Genomic DNA, 23,287 nt, shown 5'->3' with positions numbered 1-23,287 from the left:
GGAATTTCCCTAGGCATTGGCTCTCAGAGTCTATGTGTTGTTCTGCTCTGCCAGACGATATCTAAATCTGTTAAAAAGTCAGTCTCACCTTCTCCTTGATGCCTAGATCCTTTCTTCAAAAGAGCTGTTGGCTCCTAAACCACTTACTGTCTTCAGCAGTGCCCATCCATCACCTCCTGCTATGCTGAAGACTCCACATTTGTTTACAAAATGTTCAAACAAAAAGGAATTTGGAAGCTGGCCTGAAATCCCTTCTTTGTGTTCTTTGCCTGCAGACCTGTACTTCTCTCTTTAGATTGCAGAAAGTTTTACAGCTCCATTTCTCCTTCCCTCCCCCTTCCCCCCCCACACACTTCCATTCATTCTTTATCTAACTCCTTGTTCTTTCCTTAGATAACTACAGTTCCATAGCTAGAATCACAAGTTGGGGTTTTTCTTACCCTTATCTTTTGTGCACCACACAAGTTCACCAAACAATAAATTCTCCTTAAAATTTGCTCTACCCATAGCATAGGATTTTTTTATTCCACTAGTTGTATTTGACCTGTAGAGCTTGTAGATGTGATTTCAGATTAATATATATATATATGAATTGTGAGGTTATTTGATAGGGAAGTCTGAAAAACAACAATTGCCCAAACCGAATTGTATACCAAACTAAGATCAGACCAAGACTTCAATCAAATATCACCAGAAGGACTGGAATGGAATTGCATTTCACAATATAAGCAAAGATGCACAGGCAAAAGGTAAATCTGCAAATTAGCAATATCTGAGTCTGTTGTTTGATAGTATTTATTAGGAGGCTAAGACTTACCAGTAACAGAGTGCCAGAAAGGTGTTTTGCTGCTGACAGTTTGGCCAGGGATGTAGCATCCAGGTAGAGTTTTCAAATAAAACTTAAATCAAGAGCTTCTTTCTGCAACTGCTAGGAATATTAACTTTCTTGGAGTACTTGTTTCTGCTATATTGCCACATGAAAGCTTTTGCTGTTATGAAATGTTAAGGTCCCCCCTCTGTAGAATGCAGAATTTACATCACCTCTTTCTTGTTGTTGACAGAGAGGAGCTCATCCTGCAGTCCTGACTCCGTGCAAATTGCTGTTGCTCATTGCTCTTTCCTTGGCTCTTACCTCAGTGACCAGTATGCATGAGGGCAACACAGCATGATTAATCCTGCAGCCACCAAATTCTTCTTCTCTAATGTCCACAGTGGCAAGTCATTATCAGAGCAAGACATGGAGTCTGCCTCTTCAGCTGGGGTAGTTTTATGGCTGAGAGGAGATGAAGCTGTGTGGGTGGCCTGGACCCAGCTCTGTATGCCGCTATGTGGAGGAGTCAGAGATGAAGTCCACTCTTGCTACTTCACTGGCAAGTAAAATATTCTGTGGACTTCGGAGAACCCTGTTGACATAGGGAGGCAAGAGCAGAGGATCCATCCCTTTGCTGGGAGCTGCTCCTCAGCTGAGTTTCAGCCCTATGTGGAGCTTGGAGCACAGCCAACCCCTCTGTAGCCTTGGGATTGAGCAGATGGAAAAACCCATTTTATCCTGCCACCCCAGCTGTCTCCTGTGATCAGCTTCTGTCTATCTCTCCACTTAAATCCTTCTCCTCCTGCTCCTGGCCCCCCTTCCCTTCCCGTCCCAACCCCAGCCTCTCCCCTGTTGTCCTCCTCTCCTCTTTCCCCAGGCCCAGCTCTGCCTGATGGCCTGCTCCCCATCTCCACAGTGGCTGATGTCCTCAGCACTGAGTGGTGACTGACAGCCACTATTTGATATCCCTGTTGCCACATACTGCATTTCCATATTGTGAGGAAGCCTGCCAAAGTCCTGTTCCTCCTATAGCAAATTGAGAGCTATCACCAGCTGGTAACAACTTGCAGACACAACTTGCTGACTGGGAAATATTCCTGACAGCAGCAAGAAATCTCAGATTATCAATCCTTGATATCGTGAAAACTTTAAATCAAATCCGTTCCAGCATCTGGTTAGTGATCAAAGGAAACCCCTACAAAAAGAAAGAGAGAGAGAGAGAAAGAAAGAGAAAGGAAAAAGGGGGGGGGGGGGGGAGGAGAGGGGAGGGAGAGGGAGGGGGAAGAGGCTTAATGATTTCCTGATAGGTTTAATAACCTGGAATTAAGGAGATCATTTATATCGAGTTAGAAAACTGATTCATGACCACCCATAAATTATGAATCAAAGATCCTTTTCAAAGCAAGCTACAGTGACTACCCAAATGTTCCCACCAAGGCAAAGACAGTGTACCAGCATCCACTTCACAGCCCTGAGCAAATGGAGGGTTCATCATATTCCAGTTTAGCACAGCAGAAGAGACAAAAGCTCAAAGTTTGTGAATAATTTCCAAGCCTCCTGCTTTATATATACATATATACATATATATATATATATATATGTAAACTGTGACAAGGAAGGGTCAGGCTGGGTGTTAGGAAAAGTTTCTGCACTGAGGGGGTGGTGGGGCACTGGGACATGCTCCTCAGGGCAGTGGAGTTCAAGAAGCATTTGGACAATGTTCTCAGATACAGGGTCTGATTTTTGGGTGGTCCTGTGTGGAGCCAGGAGTTGGACTCGATGATCCTTGTGGGTCCCTTCCAACTCGGGATGTTCTATCATTCCATGGTTCAAAGTGGATTGTGAAGTTCCTGCTGTGCCTAAGAAAGGTAAGACAGAGTACGGAGATTCTAGACTTCAGGAAATCAGACTTTGGCTTATCCATGTTGCCTAGTCTTGCCAGTCTTCCAGCCCTACCCCCACCACGACATCCCCCAACCCGTCATCACCCCATCATTTGCCCTGTGAGTAGAACTTGAGGATAAAGATTTTTTCACTGATTTTTTTTGTGGAGAAGAGACACCTTTGGGGACACCTTACAACAACCTGCCAGGAACAACAAAGAGATTATTAAGAAGATGGAGCCAGGCTTTATGACAGTGGTACATGGCTAGAGCAGAGGTTAGGATTAGAAACCTCCTGAGATCCCTTCCAATTGGAATTAATCTAGTCATCCTGTGAAAACATGTAAGATTTCTTAAATTACCTTTCCAAAATATTGGTGATCCAATGCTCAGATCTTTCCTGAAGTCACTTCACAACAGACCATACATTCCTGTTGACCAGACTTTCAGCCTTGGTATCTTGTCTAGATCATTTCCATTCCTCACCCTTTTGCAAAGTCCTTTTCCTTTTCAACAATGTTCTCATCAAACTTTTTTCTAGCAGAATACAATACAGTTCGTGAAAGGTGGGAACTTGGATGGATTGTGTTAATACAGGTTAACAAAGTGTTATCTATTCACAACAATTAAGTAGTGGCTTATCCTGTAAAACACTGTAGTGTTTTTTAAAACAAAATATTTTGCTTTACTATGCTGGTAACATGATGATACTTAGGAGATATCTGGGAAGGTATTTAAAACAATAATATGTGATGTGTCTGCTGAGGCCAAAACCACTTAAAACTGCCAAGATATTTCACTTCTGAAAGTTACAAGTGTTCATATATAGGCTTACATAGCAGCCACAGAAATTAATGGGAAGCCACATTACTGACTCCAATAGGGCTTTGATTATGCCTTTAGTCCTAGCAACAGGGCAAATTTTGGCAGCATTTGCATTATAGTTTATGCTTTAAACAGGTGTAGGATGGTGAGAAAATGCATCCCTCCAGTGTAGGACTATATGCAAGATGTTTGAGAAGACTATATCCCACCTTGTGTGGGTGACATCACCTGATCTGCTGAGCAATAGCTGGCAGCAATGACTGGCAATGGCTGGCACTTTCAGCAATTTTCACTTGAATTCAAGCGATGCTCGAAGTGTGGGTTTAGTTTCAGCACTGAGTGTGAAACGAATCTGGATGCATGTGCCCATCTCAACTCTACCAAACACAATAAATGTACACTAACCACTGCAGAAGAAAAACTAGGAACTTTCCGTGGGCTCATAGAATAAGATGTATATTATATAGATCCACGTGATATAGGTCCAAAGGGACCTATGGAGGTCTCTAGTTCCACCCACTATTCTTGGCAGGTCCAGCTGGAGCAAGGCCATGTCCAGACATGTTTCAGATACTTGATGGATGGAGACCCTACTCTCTCTCTGAGTCCCTACTCCAGATTTGACCACCCTTGAGGTGAAATTTTGTTTCCTTAATATCTTATTGGAATTTCTTACGTTGAAATTTGTGTCCGTTGTCTCTTATCCCATCCTTGCACGTCTTTGTGAAGAGAATGATTTTACCTGCTCTACATCCTTTTACTAGACAGATTTCCATTAAGCCACCTCTTCGCCAACCCAGCTTTCCTAGTCCTTGTACGCTGTGAGCTCCAGCCACCTGACTGTCTTGGTGTCCTCTTCAGTCTGTCAGTGCCTTTTCCTGACCATAACACGTTATGGAAAATTGAAATGTTGCCTTCCTCCTATCTGCTTTTTTTTTTTTTTTTTTCACCACACATGTTAAGAAATATATTGAAGCCTGTTAAGGAATGAATGTCATTATTATTATTATTATTTTTTCTGAGTAGAACTGGTTAAGTTAGGACAAAAAGAAAACTAAAATGCTTTCAGTAGTTCCCTGATGATCCTGATTAGTGCAGAGACAAGGTTATTCTCTGCCTTTGGAAAAAAGCAAGTCCATCAGAGTTCAAGATTCCAAAAGAGTTCCTAAAAAGGGAACAATTGCAGTGCATGGTTGCTCAGCTTTGCCCTTTGGCAGCTGACTGCTGCCACTGACCATTACCTGCTCACACACCAAGTGTAGTCATTGCATTCCCAGTCCTCACCCATTTCCAACATGACCTTCCCTCCCCACACACCCCTTTATCCTACTCACCAGGGCCTCAAACATTCTCACTTTCCACTATCCCAGCCCTATAAGTTTTTATACGTGCATTTTGTTCTCTTTTTTTTGTAATTCTCTGATTACTTTCTGACTTTCAGGCTATTTTCAAATTGCTTCCTACCCACCTCCCAGATTAAAAGTGCTGTGTCAGAGGCAGACTTTAGTGAGATGCTTTGATCCCTCCATGACTGCTATCCTTGGACCTGAAAGGATGCTGACTGAATATAGGATATCCTCAGAAATCATCCAATTCCAGAGAAAGCAGCCAATCTATAAACCCTTGTGCATTCTCATTGTCCATGCACCTTATAATTTTGGGGGGGCTCTGAATCAGGTTCACGGCTGCTTACAGTTGCCAGCTCTTTGTTGTATGTTAATGCTGTGTTTGCTTTGCTTCCCTGCAAAGCCATGGGAGTCACAAGTAGCCTCGAACAAATGGCTGGGCAAGTGTGAGGAAAATCTGAGACAGAGACTGATTCCTACATCTGTCAGGTAGTAAAGGAGGGGTAAAGAGGAGATAAGAGGATCTGTGTCAAATGAATCCCTTGTTCAAATGACTCTGAGTAGACTAGCATTGCTGCCCATTAATAAGTTTGTAGTTTCGTGGCGTTGAGAGGAAGCCTGTGAGTTTTAGAGTATTTCAAAAAAATTGACCTTAATATTTAAGTTTCTTACTGTTAAGTTTCTTACTGCATAGGTTTGGGTCATTTCTAGTTTAGTCAAAAACCCTGGTGATTTGCTGTTTTCAATAGGACTGATTATTATTTAGTCATAAGTGGTGAAATGACCATCGCTTTTTCCCCCCCCCCCCAACAATCCAAATCAAAAAAGCCTATCACTAAGGAAAATCAAAATAAAACAAACAAACAAACAAAAAGTACATTCAATTTTCATGTTAGATTTTCTCATGCAACAGCTTAGCACTATCCCACCTGAGCCCTCAGTTGTGACCACATACAGAGCTTAAATAGCATTACCTTTATGCTGGCTACCTTGTTTAACCTAACACACATTTGCAGCATTTATGTGCAGTAAGGCTGCCTTTTTTTTGCAGCACTTTTTTGAAATTGGTGCATAGAGCAGCCTGGAAATAAGTGTATTACATCTATGAGGAAGGTTCAAGAAATGTGGGTAGAAAAAAAAGCAAAGGTTTCTGAAATTGAAGTTCACTGATTGCTTTCAGGCTGGAGTAACCCCATGTTTAGGGATATGCTATGTTCTGTCACCTTGAAAACATGTTCTGGCCCATGGTCACCTGAGCTTCCTGATATTCCCTCTCACTCCTACAGATATGCCAGTGGAGATCCCCTTATGATTAACCTCAAATCCTTAATTAATTATTAATTAATTAATTGACTAATCATTGACCATTATGAAGTTGTTTGACTATTGACATTGACTATTTTGGTTGCTAGAGTATGGCTCAACAGCAATGGCAGGCTGGATGATTGCTCCTTCTCCTGAGCTCAGAAGGAACAGTACTTAGGTTATTTATCTGCGGCAGAATCCCAAAGAGAGGAGGGGCTGTTGGCTATGTGCCTGAATTTCCCCATGGAAAAGTTTTAATTAAACAATAATCTGCCTCTTATCTGCCTTCAGGTAACACAGATGCATAGTGGAAAAACCTGCTTACAACATATTCTCAGTCTTAACATTTCTTGATTAAGGAAGACTGCCAATGACTGAGGCCTGGACAATGAGCCAAAGCACTTGTCTGCATAAGGTATTGGACAAACTCAAGTAACAAATAAGTAAGTGAAAAACAGGGCTTTTTCTCAAGCATTAAAAGGGGAAAAAAAAAAAAAAAAAACTAAATTTGCCAGGTAGCTCATTTACAAAGAGCAATTTGATTAGCTCCACATCTGGGTTTCCTGGATTTTTTTCAGGATAAGACAGCTGGCTTGTCTTGAAAGGGTGTTTTAATGCAGTGTTCTGTATTAATATTGTGTTTCTTTTAGGTGTTGTACATTAATACTTCAAACATACATTGCTGGCAGGCAGTATGAACAGGGCCTATTTTTTTAATGCAGAAGATCACATTTCCAAGCATTTTTTTAAAAGCCTGCATTACCACAGTTTCTGTTGGGGGGAAAAAAAAGGGGGGGGGGGGGGAATTAAATAAACAAAAACACCTGGTAGCCTCCATTGTTGGCATAGAACATTCACTATTTCTGTGTCAGTCATTGGCAGTTCATGCAAAAGCACTTAAATTGATGGTTATATTTTCATAATTTAATCAGTTAAATTGCAACAAATATCTGCTTTTTAATAAATATTTCAACAGCAAAGATTCTTGAAAAAAGCCAGAACAAGCAGTACTTTAAATGCCTAGAGACTGGTGGAAACAGGATGTGGAAAAATGAACTTATAGTCCTCACTCTTTGTATCATTTAAAGAGATTTGAAGAGGCTACTATAAAAATAATAACGTTATAGAATGGAAACATATAGTTTAATTTGCCAATTTTGATCTGAGAAAACAATGGTGTACTTGGAGCAAGAGATTCTCAGGATTGCTTTCATCAGAGGAAAGCATCCATTGGCAAAATGTATGGAACCAGCTATGACCAGGGGAGTAAATCAGAAATTACCTACAATGGAGAGTTAGATAAAGATGGTGACAGTCAGAAGGATTTATAAAGTGATAGTGAGATGGTAGAGTAAGAATCTAGGAAGGTCTGGGACATTTGCCCACTAACATATAAGGTAAATGTGTCCTCAGTATTTATGGTTAAAAATTGCTAGGTATTGTTGTGCTTTAAGGAACAATAAGGGTCTGGGGGACAATGACAAAGCTTGGAAGGTGAATGAGACCAGGTGCTTCGGAAACACACCTCAAAGTACAGGACAGTAGTTCAAGGAGTATATGTAGATCAGACATGAAGTCCAGAGAGGCCAGAAGCTTCAAGTGTTGCCTGAACACAGAAAATGCGTGGCAGACATAGGAGAAAATGCCATGAGATTCATCCCATGAATGGTGCCAGTAATGTAGTCTGAGTTCAGGCAAAGAGCAGGGGCAAAATATTTATCCAGGCAGTCTCAAGCAGTTCAAATACATTGCTGATAGACAGGAGTTAATAAATCACTGTTTGGCTTAGTGCCATGAACTTCACTTTGTTGGAGGTTGGAGTTGAATAACTTCTCCAAAACAGGCTGATGGATTCACAAGTGTTTCCTTGTACATAAACTGCTTATCTGAAAGGGAATAGAAATAGTACGACAATATACCAGAAATGGACTGGACCATCAAAATCTGGTTGGATACCCACCTTCAGGATGTTCAAAACCAGATGACTGGCTTCTTCAATATAAGGGATGGTGATGTTTGTAACACTTTTCTATATGCTGTTCTTGACAAATACAGATTCTCCAAAGTGTGATATGAATGCCAGCAATTCAGTTAAATCATCACTTCAGAACACAGTTATTACCTACTGGTGACATTCTGTTTAACCCATGTTTAGAATACGGAAATAAAACGCATTTGTCTGTTGACATCTATTTTTGAGCCACCAGAGCCTTGTATGAACTCTTGCTCTGTGGCATCAGAAATTTTGCCATTGGCTTCTCAGGGCTGGAGCTCTATCTTGTAGGGCTGCCTGGATGTGGCCCTGGGCACCCTGCTCTGGGTGTCCCTGCTGGAGCTGGGGTGGGACCAGATGGACCCCAAAGGGCCCTTCTAACTTCAGCCATCCTGGGATTCTGTGAAAAATGAAAATCATAAATAGTAACCATTGATGACTTGGAACACTCCATGTCTTGGTTTCTTTGCTTTCTTTTGCTGGTGATTTTATTTCTAATTTTTATTATTTTTTTTAAAGGAAAAAGAGGACAAGTGGCTTTGTTTTGGTTAATTTCCCCTCTGTGGATCCACAATACAAATTCTGTCCTCTCAGACTATTAAGAAATCCAAGTTACTATTTTTTTGATGTCTGTGGAAGGCTCTGTTATCTTTTCAGTTACATGGTTGTATAGCATGATAACTGAAAGAATTTTGGTACTAGCCATTTACAGAGCAATAAAGTGGACGCTGCTTCTGTGGGACACTTGTGACCAAGGTCCCCACTGCAATACTATTTCCCCCATTATGCATCTTTCTCTGTGTTTGTGTGCATGCATGGAGATTGACAAATGCAAAAATAGAGGGTTTGTTCTGGCTCCATTAATGGGAGAGCTCATCTTTATAAATGCTGTTGCTGATACTCAAGTGTTCCTTTGTCTCATGTCAATGACATTTGTCCTTAAAGTAATAAACTGTTTCCTGAGAATTTTAGTGCTTAAATCTTGTAATGAATTTCTCAGTCCTGTTTACTTTTTGGAATAGTATTACAGAAATCTGAATACTTTAGTACACTTCTTTTCATAATGTCCTGGAACATTGAGAAGGGTTCTGTAGAGAAAATGCCTTCCATTTAGACAAGACCTTAGTTATAAAGCTCATGATGATGGGTCCTGTGGTTTCTGAGGTGATGTGAGTTGCCGGTGTAATCCTCTCTGTTAGCTGTGTACACAAAAATAATTACCTCAGTTTTGGCTCTGTGCTAATGAGACATATGCTGACAGGACAGCCAGACTACTTGTTTCTATAAAATCCCTGAAATAACCATTAATCTTCCCTAAGAACCATAGGGTTAAATATTTTTAAAACCTCAAGTTCAAATTTAATAGCAGTTTACAACTTCCTTTGCTCACAGACTTTTGTTGTTGTTGTTGTTTTACATTTTTACATAAACCCCACAGAATTTCCTGGAACCCCTGACCTACATCTTGGATGTCTCAATTCTATTCTTCTGGTTCTTGCCATAAAAATCTGCAGAGTCTGAGTGCATAACATTTGAAAGTAATTTTATTTGCTATGGGCAACTGGAGGCAAAATTTTTGGTGTAAGCTAAGCAGCCTTTGTAATTTCTCATACCTATTGAACCAGTTTCTAATTTTAATGTATCTTAATGTTTAGCACAGAATTACAGAATAGTCTTGTCCTTTTAAAGGGCAACAGAGTTAAGAAAGAGAAAGAATTCCATAGAATAAGTAGGACCATTGCAGGGTCTGATCTGTAACGGTAGCATTGTATAGTGTTTGTCCATCTTACTCTTCAGTTTTGCTGAAGACCTTCCATTGAAGCCATGAGGTGTTAGCTTTGCTACGAGTCTTGCAATAATTAAATAAAATAAACAAAAATGAAGATTCTTGGGTTTCTGTTCTGCTGAAGCATGTTTTCAATGTCTTATTTGGTTTCCAAACCATATCCAAGGAGACAAAATGCCAGAACAATAAAACATTCTTCCTTGTTTGCAGAAAAATTAGCCTCTCATGGCAAAATATGGGATAAAGTGGAAGCCTATTTTCAACATGTAGCAAAAATCTGTTGAGAAAAAAGGAAAAAAAATGAAATAAAAAAAGAAACATGCCTGAACACAGGAACACTACTACAGCAGGGCAAGTTGGTGAGAAGGAGATACCAAAACATTGTTTTGATACTACTAATACTTAGACCATTAGGAAGAGTTGTGAACTTCTATTTCATATAAGTAAATTTCTATGTATAGAAATATTCCTCAAGGCAGCGAAAGTATGAAAGTCCTCTAAATACAGTGGAGAAAAAAAAAAAAGTAAGTGGAAAGAAAACCTCCCTGCATCATACTATTCTTTTCCCATTCTTCGGTTTCATCTGGCTGACATTTAATACTGTTTATTATTAACAGAGCCTCTTTGCTGCAGCTTTCCCGGTTTTAAGTCATGAGAGGGCATAATGCACAGCATACACATTTGTCATTAGACCATAACTGTAGAAATCCAATTAAAAATATAACATCTGATCAGAGTCAGAAACAGAAATGCTCTGCTGTCCCACAAAAAGCTCTGCAAGATTTTGGCTAAAAGAGACTGTCCAGGCTGCTGCCAAATGATGGAGACCATAACAGCTCCAGCATGTCCCTATCTGCAGCATCAGCTGGAATGCAGGAGAAACTGATTTCAAGTCTTATAACTAATGCCAAGTAAAGGCTGTCCTACACACGTTTTAACTCCAAGATCATAGTGAACAGCATCTGTAGAAATTCAGGAATAATCCCTGTAAGAATGAAAGAGTTCCTATACTGGTTTAGACTTCAGGTCCAGCCATGTAAGTACCCTAGCTCCAAAAGTGAACAGTCAAGGCTGATAGGGATAGAGCATAAACCATTATCCATAAACCATCTTCCCTGGAGATATTCAAGACCTGTCTGAATGCCTACTTGGGCAACTTTCTCTAGGGAACCTGCTTTGGCAGGGGGGTTGGACCCAATGATCACTGAAGGTCCCTTCCAACTCCTTCACTTCTGTGATTCTCTGATTATACATACCACAAGTTAATACCAGTTTCCAGCGTTTATATTTCAATTTTCTGAGCACAGATATGACTGATACACAGATACTATTTATTACATTTTACAGTTATTGTCCCTGGATATTCCTGAGCATGTTGCTGTTGTCTCTTTTAATCAAGAGTCAGAAACATGGAGGGACAATGAGGCTAAATGACTCAAAACACATATAGGATGTTTACTGTTAGAAGCACGGCTGGAACTCAGGAAATGGCTAATCCTTCCTAGTCCTCCTTGAGAAGCTGTAGAAAACTGTGGTACTGACAACATCAGGAGTCTAGACAAATTGTATAGGGTTCAGTGAATATTTCTCTAACATCCTTAAGTATGTTTTTTGTTGTTGTCACTGCTTTTGTTTGTTTGTTTTTTCCCTTCTATAGATTTTTAGTCCATTTTGGTAGAACAGAACATTCTCCCACGTGTTATAGTACTTTTTTGTTTGGCTTGTTGATTTGTAGGTCTGAAAAAAAAAAAAAAACAACCTGAACATATTTTCACAATTGATGCTGAAGACATCCAAAGATTTCATGTTATGAAACCATCCAATGGTAAGGAGACCATCTAATGCATAAGGCAATGGGAAAAAAATCATTTATAAAAGACCTCACAAGAACTGGTCACTTCTAGTCACAAAGTTTTAAATGAAAGTCAGCAAGTGTTATTCTGTCAAAGTAAAATATTTTCTTAAAGTTACTGAATTCCAACAAAGTTTATGTCTAGAAGAAGATTTCTAAACACTTGTCAGATGTATGCAGAAAGAAATCTAAATTTCACTTAAAAAAAAATATTTTCAATCCTAAACCAGTCACAGAAATATAATTCTTTCTCACAGAACGAATCAGAGCGTTAGTTTTCCTTCCAATCTAGAGCAACAAGTTTTTAATCCTGAAAGCTGGTACCAAAGAGAATTGTCCCTCTGAAGACAGCTCTCTATAGCAGTATTATTCCCTGCATGGTTACTCTTTGACCTGCTGTCAAATGCAAAATCAAACACCTGTGGCAGATACATAAGGCTATGTGTGCCACTGTTGATCCATCTGCAATATATTACAACCTAATTTATTACTAAGGGTGGTTTTCAAAGGAGATTCATTAGACAGAGTCCACTGCATAGTTAAGAAACTGTTTTTCTTCCCACCATTCTAATTTTCTCTTCTTCTCAGGTTTCTGCTTCTTTTCATGCTATGGTGGGGATATTAAGTTCTGGTGAGACAATATTTGGTACAAAACCAGTCAGTCTGTTCTGGGCAATTAATATGGGTGGTGAGCGTTAGCTGACCCAAATTTTGTGGGTTGGATAAACCATAAGAAGTGGCTAATTATCTTCTATAGCCCATATCTGTTTAACGAGGGGTGGAATTTCTCATTTATACAGAATAAATCTGTGAGTTCTGGCATTGTCCTAAAAGAAAGACAGCAATAACTGTCTCCTAAAGGAACAAGATTTTTCACATGGCTGTCTGTGGGTTATATGATGATTTGGTGTAGGAGGCTTGACTATGGTTCTGGTAACTGTTGATAATACTTAGTATTAGAACCAGATTACTGCATCCTAGGATTACAACCATGGAAACATATACCTTGCTAAGGTCAGCTCCAGGTTTTCCCTTGGGATTGCTTTCATCTCCTTTTTAGACAACAGGTATAAAATCAGCTACAGCTTTCCATGATAGCAGATTTTAGCTTTGTGGTTTCATTGTCACATGCAATATATTAAGCTGCATAAAGAATTTGCAGAGAATTACATTTGCTTCTCCTAAATCTCTCCCTCTGCCCAAAGTAAAGTCATCTTACCTGGTCTGCCCTGTCTGCAGAAATTAAACAATAGACATGTGTTTTTACCTAGACTGGAATTGTTGAAAATTTCCTTCCTGAACTTTATCTGAGTTGAGTCACACATTCAGCATTCACTGTTGTACTATAAAATGTAGACCACTTCTGCTTTTCTCTAGAGAAAACCACAAATGCTGCCCCTTCCTACCACAGATTAGCAGTTTATGGAGAAATCCAACGGCTAAATCATAAAGTTGAGGGTACTTAGAGCCTGTTGTGACATGGTTTTTGAAATACTTTCCTTTCCCTTTCTTTCTGCCACATTGGGCACTGCTACACTAAATAAAAATTTCTGTCACTTAAAGTACAATCAAAAAGCCCATGCTGCTTAGTCACAAGTTGTCACTTGAGGTTTTGATGACGAACATTTTTGACATCTGGTAACAAGTTGCAGCTCCTGTCTGAAGAAGTCCCTCTGAGGTTAAAGGCTAATGATAATCAAAAATGAGGCTGTCTGGTTTATTGTAAAACTGTTTAGTTTAGATCAAACTCTTTGATATTAGTGTAACTGCCTCATCTGGGAAAGGAAATGACTTAAAAGTGATGTAGCGGTTCTTAAAGGGAATCAGACAGTGGGAGACGCATGCAACTTGGCTGTCTTGCATGCTGAATTTAATCGGTATTACTATTAACTCATCAGATGGTGAAAGGCGGAACAGTATTTCACAATAGCTTTTATTATGCACTTTGCTAAAAATGAGGAAATAAAGTGGGTGTGCAGAAAGCAATGATGTAAACAGAGGAATTTTCACTCTGTCATATCACTCATCACTTTCTCTGACAGCAGAGCTTCCCTGACTCAACCATGCGCTGGGGAAACCGGGGCAGACACGGATGAGCTGTGATCCCCCACCCTGCCTATGACACGCTGAGCGTCTCCCTCCTGCTGCTGTCTGGGAGAGGGCTTATTTCCAATGAAGGCTGCCCTGTGTCTAGGGGATGACTGATTCCTTCAGACGCAAAACTTTTCATTCAGGTCCCTCGAGTTAAGAAGGACACTCCCTAAGTGACCCCACCTCATACTCCTCCTGCAGCCAGAGGTGTGTCCTCAAGGCAATGTCCCCACCACTGAACCCTGCTGGTAGACCTTCAGATAACCAGTGCAATCTGCTGGCTGATGTGCAGTTTGCAGGCAGCCTCCATCAGGATAACTTTTTGTCCTGGATTTGGCTGGGATAGAGATAATTTTACTCATGCAGGCTCATATGATAAGTTTGGGATTTGTGATGAAAATAGTGGTGCCAGCACACAAATGTTTCAGATGTTGCAGAGCAACGCTCACACAGAGCCAAGGACTTCCCAGCTCCTCGTGCTGCCCTGCCAGCGAGGGGCTGGGGGTGCCCCAGAAGCTGGAGGGGACACAGCCAGGACAGCTGGCCCCAAATGGCCAAAGGGACATCCCACACCATGTGGATGCTCAACAATGGCTGCTGGGGGAAAGAAGAAGGCAGGGGGGTGGTGGGAGCAGTGGCATTTGTCTTCCCAAGGCACCGCTACGTGGTGAGCCCTGTTGTCCTGGGGGTGGCTGGCACCTGCCTGCTGGTGGGACAGGGCAAAGGAATTCCTTGCTTTGCTTTGCTTTTCCTGTGTGTGTGGCTTTTGCTTTGCCTGGTAAACTGTCCTTAACTCATGAGTTTGCTCTTTTACCTTTCCAAATTCTCTCCCCCATCCCACTGTGGGGGAGTGAGTAAGTGTGTTGTGCTTAGCTGCCTTCCAGGGTTAAATGATAATTCTTTTGTTCAGGGAAAAAAAAAAAAAAAGGAAAAAATAAAAAAAAAAAGAGAGAGACATTTTGAGCTTGGCTGAATTGCATAAACATTCATACCAGGTGCTGTTTTAGGCTTCTCAGGGTTTCCTAGCCAGGTGCTGGTCTGTGAGGGTGCAAGTTTCCCCTAGATCCTGTCCCATCTACCTTGTGCAGATGTCTTGATAAGCAAGGCACCTAGGATAGCATTTGGTGTGTGTTTTGGCAACTGAATTCCTCCACAATGGATTCAAAACTGTCTAAACACATGTTTTGAAGTAAAAGCATGGAAAACTTCTCCTTTCTTGGAAGACGAAGGCATTGCAGACGTGTAGGTGCAGGAAAGTTACTGCTGATTACAGCTTTATTCATATTGTTTCTGCTTCAGTTCTAGTCACGGCTTAGTTCAGCTCCATCCTCCTGGAAATCATATCACACTCTGAACAATAAAACTACTGGTATGTTTGTATGGTTAGAGAGCCAAACCCCCATGCAACCATGAAAGTCCTGTTGTGCTACGTGTTCAGCATTCACACAGTGAAAGATAGTGTCAACTTCTTTACAATCTTTCATGAGACAGAGATTAGCCAAGGCTGAAGGCTTATCAGCAGAAATATTTAGGTATCAGTCCCACTGAAACCAGTAGGGAACTTATGTTTCAGTACTTTTGTGATTTGTGTCTCCTGTTTTTAATTACAGATCTCACTCAACCATGAGCTGTAGACATACTGCAGGCATCTGAATTTTAACTGCATTAAACCAGTCTGGACCAGCTGCATGATGAAGCAGAGTTTTGCTTGGAACCAGAGCCGATGATGCTGTTATCCACCCATCACAGCTTACCAGGACTTCTGGACAGTAAGAGTGTTGTCTCCCTAGTGCCTGCCCATCCATGGCAGAAGTCAATGCCAACCACCCATAGGAAAGTGGTAACAGGATATGAATGGCCAAAAAAAAAAACAAACAAAAACCCAACAACTTACTAGGAAGCAAGCACTGATAGACATCTTATTGTAATTAGGAATAAATAATAAATCCTTTCTCAAGAGAGACACCTGCTGTAAGTAGCTGGGGGGACTCTCTAGTGATGTACTACAAGCATCTCCTGCTTCAGCTGCTCTTTTCTTTCTGCTAGAAGCATGACATGGAGAATGAGGTGTTAGACATTACTGACATAAATCAAGAACAATATGTGAATTGCTTTAAATCTGAATTGATGGCCAGAGAGAGATCTGCAGAAGCTCCTTCTCAGCACAGACAGGTGACACATGCCACAGGACAAACAGGATATCTGCTACAGCAGACCTGGAGTTCACCCCTGTATCTTCTGGATATGGTAACATCAAGTCAGGCATTAGGGATCACAGGTCTTTTCTTTGCAAGCTCCTGGGCAGCTTTCTCATCCTTGCTGCACACTGAGCTTGCCACTCACCAGCAGCTTCCACTCTAGCAGTAGCACATATGGGTAGTTACTTGGGTCCAGCTTGTGTAGCATGTTACAGTTCTTCATTGTGAACATATCTACCCACAGGTAGAAAATTATGTGTGTTCTCCACGACTTCTGTGTGCTTCTGAAGAGCAGTTTTATGTCACACAAGCTGTTCTGGCAGAAGAACACACACTAGTTATTCTTTGAATGCTGCAAAGAAACCATAAATTTCTGATGCTGGAAATCCCATGCTCCTTCTGGTTTCGATGGTTAGCAGTTACTCAGGGTTTTGCTGTTGTATTTCTGTTGGGAAGGGAAGCAGATAGATTCATGCAGAGTCTTTGTGCAATCCTATTTATTTGTGAGAAGTGTGTGCCAGGTCTCCTTGCCCCACAAAAAATAAGAGCAAGCAGGAGGTGGTTTCCTTGCTGGGAAATCCAAATGTGCCAGAAGCTTGTTGCTTGATTTTTTCCAAATTTAGTATTTTGCTTCTCTGGATTTTTCCTGGCCTTCTCTCTCACACCTCTCTGCTCCCACAGTTGCAGTCAGTCCAACAGAAATCCTTTCATCCCATGTAGCTTACTTATTCTTAGCCACTACCTTAATGATTGGCGCTTTTGTCAGGGACTTCAGCAGTCTCTGTTACCTCTACCTCAAGGAACATTTGTGTTCCTTCCATTTAACCTCTGTGACTGATGCTCGGTAAAAGCTTTTTCCAAAAGATATGCTATTGTCACAACAAGAATGACTGCAAGTAATATTATATGTTAGGAAGGAATCAAATGAGAAGATTAAGGCAGTCCTTTTAGGCACTGCAATCTATGAATAAGCTCCTCAGGCTGATAGCCTGATGTCAGTTTTAAAATCTTCCAGACAGTCATTGATATCAAGGAAGTAAATTCTGTTTCTGGGAGATTAGGATCATATATAATATTATATATATTATATACTACATTATATATATATATATATAAAATATATGTGTATATATATATATATATTTTTGTAACTAAAAAATTCTTTTGTATTGTGAGCCCGGGTCAGTATGGGCTTAACCATTTGGTTACATCACTGGTCACTGAGGCTTTGCTAACATGCTTAAGGACATGACTTGATTTTCATATGTCTTACTCCAGTCTTCTCTCTTTCAGGGCTTCTGACCCACCACTGTTCCTTGCACTGCCTGTCTCGTGTTGCAGTGCATACACAAAATCACAGAAAAATTCAAGTTGGAAGAGACCTTTGAAGACCCAGTCCGCCTCTGACTGACTCCCTGCTAAGACAATGGAAAACTTAGTCATCTTCCTCAGATCCCTCTTCAGCTCAGTTTGGAGCGTCTCTGAGGAAGGATGCAGTGTCTTACAGGAAAGCTATGGCTGAGTCATCCTCTGGATCCCTTTCTTTCAGATTAGCAGTCCCTTTTACAATAACTAAGCCATTTTATTGTATTTCTCAAAAATTGTTCCTTAGCATGGCACTCACCCTATGACGTTTGGACCTGTGTTGTAGGTGGGACTGTATCAGCACTCCACGGAGAGTTTATATCTCCCTTGGCTGAGCAATGTCAACAATACTCCATTACCTGACCATTAAAAGCCCTGATGTCTCCTATTGCCCTCACATACATTTGGTGAACGATGGTTGAATCTGCCTCTTCTGCGACTACAAAATCAGAAGCCTGAATTTGAAACCACTCTACTTCCCCGGAACATCCCCATTTAGGGAAACCAAGCCAGAACCAAAACATCCGATTGAATCCAAAGCTAGTAACGTGGGGGACTTCATCTTGCTGATGGATACAGAGGACAGAGCAGCATCTTTTCCTGAGTTAGGCATCCCATGCTCAGCCATTCCCTGGGCAGACGGACAACAGCAGTGATATCCTGGCGGAGCTGGTGAGACACTTAAAAGCCAGGCACATATGTGATTAACATGAGCTGCAGAGCCCCACTAATAACTCTGAATTTGAATTTACAGTATTAACGAGACAGTTGGAGCAAATAACCTGAGGTCTTGCCAGGAGGGAATGTCCCCAAGGCAATTACGATGAAACACATGGATTTTCTGAGGGAAAGAGACACTTCCTGGAAGTTCAGCCAGCAGTGCTGGCAGGACTTGCAGTGGCAGCATGGCAGCCTTACTCCTCTCTAAAGCAGGATAGGGGAGAGAAGCATGGTGTGCCACCAAAAAATGGGAACCATAGGAACTGATGTGACTTGCAAGTATCAGGAGGAAGATGTGGCCAGGTGGGGATGATTCTTCCATCCCAGAAAAAAAATAAATAATTAAATTCTTGATGTTTTTCCCATCCTGTGTCATAATTTAAAAGAAATTCTGACTAATTCATTTCTTTGGTAAAAGAACAAGTAACTTTGTGACAATCCTCATGATTTGTTTGATTTGTTTAGATACCAGTGGGATATGTTTTAATTTTTATCTGGATATTATTTCTCTAATTAGCGTCCATTATTAATTTTACAAAAATCATTGGAAGCTGAAAACAGGACTTAAAATGTAATCTTGAAATCAAAATCAGACTTTTTTATTTTTTTAATTAAAAGGAAAGGTAATTAAATCCTTTTAATGCTCCCCTCCCTAAAAATTTCAAAATGACAATTTGTCATTTTTACTGGAAAAATGTTTCAATGCAAAATTATCAAACAGATCAGACACCCATTTATTTTGCCCTAGCCCACTAAGGACCCCTCCCATGACACAGAAATTTTCATGCCTGTCTTCTAGCAGACAATAAAACACCTATGAAGGTCCTTTGGAAAAGGGCATTGAATTATCTGCCATTCGTGACCTGGAAGATAAAAGTGATAGTAAGCAATAGAAAATGTCCTATTAGAAAACCCCAATACTTAAAAAACAATTATGTGCCTTTAGAGAGAAAAAAAAAAAAAAAAAAAGTGTTTTCCTGTTTCAAAATCAGAGGAAGTCAAATAGAAGTCAAAGAAAATATAAACATTTACAACATTTTCTGCCTGTCTAAATTTATTTATTTTAAAATCATAATCCAGTCAAGGTGATTTTGAGATACTACATCCCCCTTGGAGAAAAAAAAAAAACGAAAAAACATTAAAAAAACGAAACATTCTAGCTTTTGTGAAAGCAGAAAACCTCATTTTTTTTCAGGATTGTGTCTGGCTAAAGCCCTGCCTAATAAATCTCCTCTCAAATTTAATTAAATATACTATTTATTTAACAGAGGGCTACACATGTATACATTTGGAGGCTTAACACCACTTCTGGCCAACTTGTGTGCTCAGGGGACTCCAGCTCCAGCATTCAGTGGGAAACTTATCCTGGCTTTAGCATTGAAGATCCCATTGTTACCGCAGAAAACAGAGAATGAATTTCAGATACTGGAGCAGAGCTTGCAAAAACCCGAATACTCAGAACCAGGGCAAGACCTTTGGAAAGGATCAGCTCCCTGCAGCTCTTATTGGGATAAGCTGGCCACGATCACAGAGATAAAGAACCAGCAAAATGTGGTCTATAGGTCTGGATTCTCAGGAATTTGTTGAGCTTCCTAAATGAATGTAAGGCATATTGACAGGCAGCTGCAAGTGAGTGAATAAAGTTAAGCCACCATAACGACGCTCTTGCTCCTGGTTGTGCTAGAGGACCACAGTGTTGTCTGCCAGCCTGTTTATTCATTTTTTTGTGACCACCAGGATAAGTGTAATATTGCTGTGAGTCTCTCTGGCTCATCTGATGAACCAACTGAAGAGAGACTGGGTATTTTGGTTACTCGTGATCATTTCTCTGCTCTTGGGAAATGCATTTCCCAAGGCAATGAGAGGCAACAGGTACAAACTGAAGCACAAGAAGCTCCATCTGAATATGAGAGGGAATTTCTTTCCTGTGAGGGTGACAGAACAGGAACAGGCTGCCCAGAGAGGCTGTGGAGTCTCCTTCTCTGGAGATATCCCAGACCTACCTGGATGCCGTTCTGCACGATGTGCTCTAGGTGATTCCGCTTGGTGGGGGGGTTGGACCAGATGATCTTCAGAGGTCCCTTCCAACCTTGGCCATAAGAGAAGAAAAGTTGGAAAGGACCTTCAAAGATTATCTAGTCCAACTGCCTGACCACTTCAGAGCTAAACAAAAGTCAAAGCATATTAATGAGGGCATATCCAAATGCCTCTCGAGCACTGACAGACATGGGACATCAACCACCACTCCAGAAAGTCTGTTCCAGTGTTTGACCATAATTGCAGTAAAAAAAAATAATACATGTTCCTAATGTCCAGTCAGAGTCTCCCCTCATGTAGCTTTGTGCCATTCCCATGTGTAATAACATCAGTTACTGGGGAGCAGAGACTGGCACCTCCCTGTCCACTTCCCCTCCTCAGGAGGTTGCAGGGAGCAGTGAGGTCACCTCTGAGCCCCCTTTTCTCTAGACTAACCAAGCAAACCAAGCATCCTCATCTTCTCTTCATAGGACATGCCCTCCAGCCCTTTTATCAACTTTGTTGCCTTCCTCTGGGTGCTTGCAAGTAACTTAACATTATTTTAATATTGTGGAGCCCAGAACTCTACACAATATTCAAGGTGATGCTGCACCAATGCCAAAAGAGGGAAGATCCCTTTCAGGATTCTCACAGATCTCTCCCATCTCTTACCTGCTTGGCACACCCACCAGGGGATTCCCATCCTACTGACCTGAGATTTCTGTGTTCCTCTGGGGAACTTTCCTCAAGGATGTGATGCTGTTTTTTAGCGGGACCCCTCCCTGATATTTTTCTCCAGACCCATCTTGTCCCCATAGCAACTCTGGGCAACAACCACAATGCATTACGCTCTCTTTCCATTCTTCTGGCACTTGGTTATAAGCGTAGCTGCCAGCAGGTAAATTTAAAATGAATAAAAGGCAGGCCTTCACACAGCTGGTAGCTGGCCCACATAGTTTGCTAGCACAGGATGCCAAATAATTGAAGAAATAACCCGAAATAGACTGAAATTGGAGTCGTCTGTGCGAACCTTATCCCACTTTGCACATGGGTTTGATGGGCAGAGGAAGCAATCCAAGGACTGAAGTGTTCACTCTGTAGAAGATCCAGATGTGGTGTTGTTACAGTCTCATTACATTAATTTTGTGCAAGATGTTTCTTAGCTTCAAAGACTGGATTTGTGTAAACTATCCCTATCATGTGGGGAAGGGGTTATTTGCCTTTTCTCGTATCTTTCCATTAAAAAATATTTGCCTTGGATTGGGGCACAACTGTGAATGCAGTTGATGGCAGTGCCCATGATAAAGTATTTTTAAGAGATGCCCAAGAATCCAAACAGACCGTGTTCTCCCTTAGCTTTGTGGCCTCCAAGTGTTGGCTCATGACCCTATAATGCTCCAGACAAGTCCCTTCTGGACATTTAGAGTTCCTTCTCTGGAGAGAAAAAAAAAAAAAAAAAAGCAGACAACTGTAAAAGATTCATTTTATCCCTCCCCGCATTTCAAGGGCTCATGAAGATGTTTTTCTTCCTATTAATTCAAGTCACTCTACACAAGGATAGGATCATTTGAGTAGAGTGCTTTATTATTAACAGACAAAAAACCATGAGCATGAAACTTTCTGCCTGAAACAGATGTCTGCTCAGACGAAACCTTCCCTTTTAGCTCCTCTGTAGCAATGGTATCTTCTCATTTTCTGAGTAAAACAGCAGGAAGGAAGCCTGATAATTTTTACATGTTTGTTTGTTTGTTTTTTCTAACAGAATTATTTTTCTTGACAGGCTCCTATTTATGCCTGATTCTATTAATGATGTTCAATTTTTTAAGAAGCTCTTAAAATCAACCAGAAGTGCAAAGAAGCTTTCCCTAGGAATGCTTCACTGCTGTATTAAAAGTGGCTTGCCTTACACTCACTGCAGGGGATAATTTGGTATAAGGTTTCTTTTCTCAGCTTGAAATACCATAGGAGCTCCTCCCGCTTCCAAAGAAATACATGTACCAGTAAGTAAGAGACTAATGATCGCCAAAGACCTGGATTCCCTCACCCATCACATGTGCTCTGCCTCCTTCCTCTGAGTCTCCACCCTGTTTTGTTACTTGAGACATCAGCATCTGTTCAGATAGTCTCACTACAAGGAATGACAGTGCCATATAAGAGAATATTATCACACCACCACTTAAACCTATGACTTATATATCTGGATGACTTATTTTTTCCCCCTGCCTCTTTCTTGCTGTATGTTTCTGTTGTATCAGATAACTCTTGAAAAGAACCAGGACTCCATGTAAATGTCCCACCCATTTTTTTTAAATATATTTTTTTCCCCAGAAATGTTGCCTGACAAACAATCTCTTATCTTTCCCTGACACGGGCTGTTGTGATGTACTCATTGTTTCACTGAGAGCTGTTTGCTTCTTGGTACCACGTATCAGCTCCAGCCAGCATTCACCTCCAGTTCTAACAATTCCTTTCACAGGAACAATCAACTCTTGCTCATATGATGAGAGATTTCTAGAAGGTAGATCTGTGTTCAGGGTCTGCCTCTGTTAGTCTCAGAGCAAAGAGGGATTTTCCTGCAGGGGACTAAGCCCATGGGCTAGGATGTACACTAGGTATGCAAATCAGAGCGCCCATCTCAGCGCTGTATAGAAGTAAATTTGTAAGCATCACATGGCAAAGACGTTGTATTCATCCTCTCCATGTTCATGAGGTCAGGCTTAAATTATGAGCTCCATCATGCTCCTCCTTCACTTGTCCGATGAGGCTGTCTGACAAGTAATTATCAAATTACTTGTCAATTACTTGGGGCAATCTCATCCACTAAAACAGTCTGGGCCGAGAGTGGATGGAGAGTAGCCCAGAGGAGAAGGACTTGGGAGGCGTTGGTTGATGAAAAATTTAGCATGAGCTGTCAATGTGCACTTGCAGCCCAGAAAACCTACTGTATTCTGGGCTGCATCAAATATACAGCTAGCAGGTCAAGGGAAGTGATTCTACTCCTCTACTCCACTCTCATGAAACTCCAGAACTTCATTCAGCTCTGGGGCCCTCAGCATAAGAAGGACATGGATTTGTTGGTCCTTGCCTGGGACCCTG

The 23,287-nt window shown here is 41.0% G+C and overlaps 1 long non-coding RNA gene across 1 annotated transcript; it reads left to right on the top strand.

Moving 5' to 3' along the window:
- Nucleotides 1-15,296: 15,296 nt before the first annotated feature.
- Nucleotides 15,297-18,527, top strand: LOC310895573. Its single transcript, XR_014580773.1, has 2 exons — nucleotides 15,297-15,661; nucleotides 17,384-18,527. It is a non-coding gene; the product is annotated as an uncharacterized lncRNA (long non-coding RNA).
- Nucleotides 18,528-23,287: the final 4,760 nt, after the last annotated feature.

The sequence above is a fragment of the Anser anser genome (genome assembly GCF_964211835.1).
Source record: "Anser anser genome assembly, chromosome: 2".
Lineage (NCBI taxonomy): Eukaryota > Metazoa > Chordata > Aves > Anseriformes > Anatidae > Anser > Anser anser.
Note: the sequence above shows the minus strand (reverse complement) of the source record. Positions and strands in the feature narration are given on the sequence as shown.